The sequence below is a fragment of the Coffea arabica genome, chromosome 9c (genome assembly GCF_036785885.1).
Source record: "Coffea arabica cultivar ET-39 chromosome 9c, Coffea Arabica ET-39 HiFi, whole genome shotgun sequence".
Lineage (NCBI taxonomy): Eukaryota > Viridiplantae > Streptophyta > Magnoliopsida > Gentianales > Rubiaceae > Coffea > Coffea arabica.
In genome coordinates this window covers 1,876,295-1,884,227 of record NC_092326.1, presented here as the reverse complement: position 1 = coordinate 1,884,227, position 7,933 = coordinate 1,876,295, and the positions used below count along the sequence as shown (strand labels likewise).

Here is a 7,933-nt window from a genome sequence, read left to right as displayed (position 1 = left end):
TTGGAGGTAGAAGTTAACATTTACTTCAAACCTTATGTGAGGGAAAACTAAAATTTCTAGGTTTTAAAGAGTTGGTGACTAGGAATGACAACAAGATAGATTTGGAACTAGAGAACCCTCTCCCGTCTCCCCTCCTGTGCTTTAAAAATTTCCCCTTGCCCTAAGCTATCCCCCTGCCCCCACCCCACTACCCAATAAGGGTGCCCCAATGGGTGGTTCAAAATAAACTTCTATTTTTCATAATTTTTCATATATAATATCAACAAATAACTATATAAATCAATCTTTTGAACTTTTAACTAAAATTCAACATGAAATTAAGTTTAAAATATACTTTAATCATTTAAAAATATTTCTCCGTATTTATTAGCATAACTAAAGTAATATCTGCTACTATTATTATCTTATTGCAAACATGCAATACACAAAAAAAAAAATTCAGTAAACTAAAAATAACAAAATCATCATTTTACCACACAAATAATGATATCATGAGTTTTCAAATTATAATGTATATGTCTATATGTGTATGTGTGTCTATATATATATATATCTATACATATATAGAGGTGGGGATAGTACCGATACAAATCCCACCACCCCTACTATATATAATATGTACATAGATATTGACAAATATAGTTACGTATTAATTAAGGATTAATTTTTCTTACACTGACAGTGTATACACTATCAACGTTGGATGAATGACAACTATGTAAAATTTAAATTTAAAATTCAACTTTTACACACATGTCATGAATCAAATGGTGATAGTCTATACACTGTCAGTGTATATAAGATATACTCATTAATTAATTAATTTAATTTATAGGTGGGGATGGTACTGAGACAAATTCCCGCAACCCCTACTCCTACTCCGCATTTCTCTCTGCCCTATTTATATACCTACGGGGCGGGCATACTTACCGATCATGACCCCTCTCCATCTCTTAATTCCCGTGCCATTAGAAGGGCCAATTTAGGGTAAATTCTATAGTATAATCGGATAATTCAAGACAGGTGTGGAAAGTAAAGCATATGGCAAAGAAGGCAGCACGTTGCAACCTGACATATACGGACCAAGAAGGGAATATTTCTACAAAAGCAAGTGGTAACCTATAACCGGGACTTGGAAATGTTGCGTACTGCAGAAGCTAGAAATGTGTTAGGGTGTCACACAATTAACATAAATATAAAGAGCCTAAGAATAAAACACCGAAAAGGAAGCATAAGCAGTACTAAACACAGCCATGCTTGGCTTTGAAACAACATATGATCATTAATGAATAAGGAGTTGAGAGCCTTTAAGAAGTGAGACTTAAGAAAATAAATATTTGAAATATTAAGTTTTTTAATTATCTAATTTATTTTGATTAGTCATTTGGAGGACTTCTATAGCTGAAGTACAGAATCCTTTTTGGACTTTTAATAAATTTGAGTTATTTTTCTTTTGATTTCTCACTTTTCTAACAACTTTTATCTAATCTACTAAATTTGAATTATTAAAATTGATTTTAATCGCTATATTAGTAAAATATTAACATTTGTGAAAACTGGGTTTGTGGGAAGACAGATTGTTGCCCGTTTCACATTTAATTGAATACAAATATCTCTACTTTACATAAAGCGTCCAAGGCTGAGGAACAGTGAATTCCAATTGATTCTCCCGATTATTGGTATTACATCAACAAAATACTATCTATTTATGGGCATTTTACTCTGAATCATTACATTTATGTAAAATACATAAATATTTGTAACTAAAATTGAAAAACTGTTACACTAATATTTTTACGAAAGGAAAATTGATTGTCCTGTATTTAACATAAACTAATTTTTGTGAAAATAAAAAACATATTGCCCATAACATACCCGCTCTTTATGGTTTTTTGCATTCCATCAACAAAATACTAGCTATTTATGGGCATTTTACTCTGAATCATTATATTTATATAAAATAAATATATGCTTGTAACTAAAATTGAACAAGTGTTACACTAATATTTTTACGAAAGGAAAACTAGTAAATTTTGTATTTAACAAATTTTAAATATGTGAAAGTAAAAAAGTTTTGCCCATAACATACCAGCTCTTTATGAGTTTTTTGCATTACATCAACAAAATACTAACTATTTATGGATATTTAACTCTGAATCATTACATTTATGTAAAATACATAAATGTTTGTAACTAAAATTGAAAAAGTATTATACTTATACTTTTACGAAAGGAAAACTAGTAGATTTTGCATTTAACAAATTTTAAATATGTGAAAGTAAAAAAGATTGCGCCCATAACATTCCAGCTCTTTATGGATTTTTTTGCATTACATCAACAAAATATTACCTATTTATGGGCATTTTACTCTGAATCACTACATTTATGTAGAATACATAAATGTTTGTAACTAAAATTGAAAAAGTGATACACTTATATTTTTACAAAAGAGAAACTGGTAAAATTTGTATTTAACATAAATTAAATATGTTAAAGCAATATTAAAGGTGATTTTATTAGTTACTTAATTTGTTGGTAAGAAACAAGGTTTCTTTTGCAAAATTTGTTCATTAGATTTTTCCAAATAATTAGGATATAAAGGTAAATTTTCACAATCTTTTGTTAGCAATAGACCCCAATTTCCTCCTAGGCAGTGACGAAGCCAAGATTTTTTCCTTGGAGGGAGGGCTAAAATGATTGACAAATAAAATTATTTGAATATGTTATGTTCAAAATGATTTTCATCTATTTAAATATATGGCATTCTAAAATATCAAATATTAACTTTAATTATAAAGGTATGTCTATTTAATAAATATATAGTATAGTCATAACTAAAATTAAGACAAGAAATAACATTTGATTAAATATCTTATAGGAAAAAATGCACTTTTCATCCTCAAAGTTTGGGTGGTTGGCCAATTTCATCCTCAAAGTTTCACCCCAAACATATTGCATCCTCAAAATTTTGTAATTTTGGCCAATTAAGGACAATTGACGGAAAATGAAGAATTGATCGTTAGAACCAACGATTTTACCCAACAAAAAATGGGTAAAACCGAATAGAGCCATTTTTAACGAAACAATTACAATGGACAAAAAGTTCAATTCTTCTCCTTCTTCGCTCTGCCTTTTTGCAACCCAAAATTTTTTTTACCAATCTCTAGAGTTTTAACGACCGTTATACAACTTTCAAAACAAATAAATTCATTCTAAATTTTTATTTGGGATTATTTCATAAACCAAATCGTGGTCACTTTGTGTAAAGTATCACTTTCCCATAAAAGACTAGCTCTTTATGGCTTTCCTCCATTATAAGAACAGGGTACCCATTTTTTTATAACTAAATTTATTTATCGAATAAAATAAAAATAAATTCATTTTCTAATAAAAGACCAGCTCTTTATGGCTTTCCTCCATTATAAGAATAGAGTACCCATTTTCTCATAAAAAAATATATTTATCAGATAAAATAAAAATAAATCTATTTTTCAATAAAAGACTAGTTCTTTATGGCTTTCCTCCAGTATAAGAACAGAGTACCCATTTTCTCATAAATAAATTTATTTATCGGATAAAATAAAAATAAACCCGTTTTTCAATAAAAGACCAACTCTTTATAACTTTTCTCCATTTTAAGAACAGAGTACCTATTTTTTCATAAACAAATTTATTTATCAGATAAAATAAAAATAAACCCTTTTTTTAATAAAACACCAGTTTTTTATGACTTTCTTCCATTATAAGAACAGAGTACCCATTTTGAAAGCAAAAAGGAATTTGTTTATCGGATAAAATAAAAATAAACTCATTTTTCAATAAAACACCAACTCTTTATGACTTTTCTCCATTATAAGAAAAGAGTGCCCATTTTGTCATAAACAAGTAACTTCTTTAATTAGAAACCATCGACCCCTTACCAAAGACGATCAAATGGAACTAAATGATTTTCTTGCAAGAAAGTTGCCAAAAGCAGCTTTGTGACTGTAGTTGCCACTTTTTTTTCAACCATTTTTTTAGCAAGAGGTATCATTAATGTCAATATTGAGATATAGCAAAAATATTATACGAAATAACAAACCAATTTGTCATTACAAATACAAAACGAGCAACAATATATTACAACCAATACTATCAACAGTACAAAGCACAAAGATACTCAAATCAAATCCTAATTAGGCTTTAATATGTACAACCAAAATTGCTAGGGATAACAAATGCTAAGATAGACCCTGTGCCGATATACAATGAGTATCATGTTTGCATTAATTGGCAAAGTCCATAATGGAAGTAGCTTGTAAGAGCTTCATCGCCAAGTTTACTACAATCCAACATCAACCTACAGAGTCCAATGGAAAAAAAAATTATTAAACAGAAATTTACATTGGTAGTTAGATAAATTAAACCTGCATTAGCCTACATATATCAACTAAGACATTGATCCTCATATTGTTGCATGAAAAGAAATGAAAATGAGGGACTTTAAAAGAAATGCTAAGGATCTCTTTTATTAACCACAAGTACAAAATGTAAACTGAATTTCAAACTACAAGTTGGTAGCATGTACTTAAGATGAAGAAATCATTATGACCCCAATTGACATGAAACCAATTGTAAAGTAACGTCAAGGCTGTTTCCTTTAACACAAAAATAGTAAATGCATTCACCCATTGTAGCTCATTCAAAATTGAGAAGTAGCTAAGCAAGCGCAACATTCGGACTTGGAAAGCATGAAATGAACTTGGAAAAAGGAATTAGATTTTACTGCCAACAAGGCTTCCAAGGTGCAAATAGCCAATGAGATCTTTTTTTTTCTAATCCTTATTATTTTTGTCCAGTATGTTCACTTAAAAAAAACTATATTCTATTTACTAGATCTTTAGTTAAGAAATAAACAAAAAATTAAATCATCAAAAAGCAAAAAGATCAAAGGCATTAAAACTTGCACAAACATTCAGGAGGAGGAGAAGTCATCACCTAAGAGAATCACATGCAACGCAATGAAAGCATTAGAATTAGCCCAAAGGAAAGGAAAAAATATGCTTCACGAATGGTCCTACAACACCGAAACACAAAACAATAGATAATGATGAACCACCACAAACCAGTCCAAAGACAAGCAAAATCACCTACACCATCAATCCTAATCACCAACCGGAGTAGAAAATCATCCATAATTTCAGTTAAGTCACCGAATAAATAAGGCTTAAATCTTAGAATACGTCATAATCAGTGTTTAGCATTCAAAAATTGTGTAAGATACAGGGGGTTTGGGACAAAAGGGGACAATTAGGGCTGGGCAACGAGAGGTACGGAGGAATGGAAGCGAGAGTGGTAAAGAGAGGAGATTGAGCAATACGACAAAGCAGGGGAAAAATCAAATCGTGGAAGGAAGAATTCTAGTATGAAAATATGTTGGAGACTACCTGAAATCTTAGATCTGAAATTTTGACGGGCCGTTTTCATTTTGCCTTCCAGTAAGACCCATTTCTCTACTCCAACTGAGATGCCTATTCACTCTAATCCACTGAAGTAGAAGCCTACAATTTCAAAAAGTTTATCTTGCGATTGTTAAATTGACCAAAAATTCAAGAAAAAAGCAATTGACAAAACAGAGACGAAAATAACATATCTGCTTAAAAAACCTACACCATCGCTTTTCCTTGAAGTTTGCCATTGCATCGGAAGGGTCTTTAAAGTGTGTCCATGATTGTATAAATTCAGATCTGGATGCTAGAGAGGAAGAGGGGAACCATATGTCTATGGTAAACTGAAATTGATAGAGAGGGAAAGAGAGATAGAAGGAGAAAGGTGCAGGGGAGGTTGTGATTGAACTTTCGAGGGCTCTGATCTGAGAACAATATTTGGGAAAGTAGCCTTGCAAGTATGGAAGGTTTGGAATTCATGTGGTGCTACGCTTAACAAGTGCTGTGCCAGGAATGGTTAAAAAATTTTCAATGTGCGGCTCTGCTAAAAATTGGAAAGGAGCAAAATTTTAAAATTTTCACAAAAAAGCACCCATGATTTCTCACCAATAACATAGAAACTTTAGTCCACTAGAATCAGTATTTGGAGGGAAGCTTTCCTGCACTCCTTTTGGCGAGAATTTTAAGCGAGAAAAGTCCTTGCCCTCGCAGAGTATATGATGGCTCTAATTTTTGGTGAGGTATTGTCCTTTTTCTTGCTATAAGCCTCTTAATAGCGTCAAGCTTTCTACTTCTTGCTAAAATTGTTGTCGCTAATACCCTTTTTTGTTATAGTGAACGGAGGAAAGTCATAAAGAACTAGTGTTCTATTGAAAAATATATTTATTTTTTCATCCGATAAATAAATTTATTTATGAAGAAATGGGTACTCTGTTCTTATAATAGAGGAAAACTATAAAGAGCTGGTGTTTTATTGAAAAACGGGTTCATTTTTATTTTATTCAATAAATAATATTTTTTTTTAGAAAATGGGTACTATATTCTTATAATGGAGGAAAGTCATAAAGAACTGATTTTTATTGAAAAAAGAGTATATTTTTATTTTATCCGATAAACAAATTTGTTTATGGCAAAATGGATACTCTTTTCTTATAAGGGAGGAAAGCCATAAAGAGCTGATGTTTTATTGAGAAATGGGTTTATTTTTATTTTTTCGATAAATATATTTTTTTTATTCGATAAATAAATTTGTTTATGGCAAAATGGGTACACTGTTCTTATAATAGAGGAAAGGCATAAAAAGTTAGGATTTTATTGAAAAACGGGTTTATTTTTATTTTATCCGATAAATAATTTTTTTTTAGGAAAAGGGATACTATGTTCTTATAATGGAGGAAAGCTATAAAGAGTTGATTTTTTATTGGAAAACGGGTTTATTACAATTTTATTCAAGCCAACTATGACCTATTTTCCCACTAACCTAAGTTAGACGAACTAAATCATTGAGTTCGTTAACCACAATCAAAATTAATATAGAAACAGCTGACTCAAATCAGTCAATCCTTTATGGCTTATACCAAATCAATACTAGGAAGCTTATTTGAAATAACAATAAAATATTTTATAAATGATTAAAACTTAGTACATTAGTTAGTAAGTACTCGTAACATACTTGTATAATGCATGATTATATGTATAATTTAATATTCTTTTGTACTTATATATTTTCAAATATTCTGTGAAAAATATTTTGACCTTTCACATAACCTTATAAAATAATAAAATTTTATCGTATTATAAAACAATAATTTTATCTTATTATATTCATAGGTGTTAAATTATAAAAATTGTGATATAGAAACAAGTGATATTCTACATGTAACTAGGAAGATTTGTTGTTATTGTTATCCAAACTTTCAAACTTTTCAAAAATGTAAAATGATTACAAACTTATGATAAGACAAAATTTTATTACATATTTTACAAGTTTACTTTTCATAGTATTTTAAAATATATAAATACAAAAAAATGTTAAATTATACCTATAATCATTTATTATACAAGTATATTGTGAGTACTTACTAACTAAGGTTTATCCCCACATTTGTATAGTTCGTTGTGACAACCAGGTTTATCCCCATATTTGTTTGAGTTTTGATTACAATGGATATAACCTATTCCCTCCAAACCCCAAATTTTGAATTACAACATTCAACCAAAACATGCTCAAACTCTCAGGCTCGGTCATACAAGGACAGCTAGTGTGAATATCCGTGCTACGCACGGTGCTTATATTATTAAAATAAATTAAAAGATTATACCATTTTAATTTGAAAAAAGTTAAAAAAATTATACCAACATAATTAAAATTTAAGATTTGTCTAACAATAGTTCAAAGTATGACAAAAACTGTAAATCATTCAAGAATTGTGTTTTTGGGGAAGATGCATCTTAAAATAATAATAATATTTTATATTAGAAAATGAATGATATATGGATAGAAATAA

The 7,933-nt window shown here is 29.7% G+C and overlaps 1 long non-coding RNA gene across 1 annotated transcript; it reads right to left on the bottom strand.

Moving 5' to 3' along the window:
• Positions 1 to 4,073: 4,073 nt before the first annotated feature.
• Positions 4,074 to 6,106, bottom strand: LOC140014370 (uncharacterized). The gene is made up of 3 exons (XR_011821147.1): positions 5,650 to 6,106; positions 5,427 to 5,540; positions 4,074 to 4,339 (listed from the first exon to the last, which is right to left on the bottom strand). It is a non-coding gene; the product is annotated as an uncharacterized lncRNA (long non-coding RNA).
• Between the last annotated feature and the right edge of the window lie 1,827 nt (positions 6,107 to 7,933).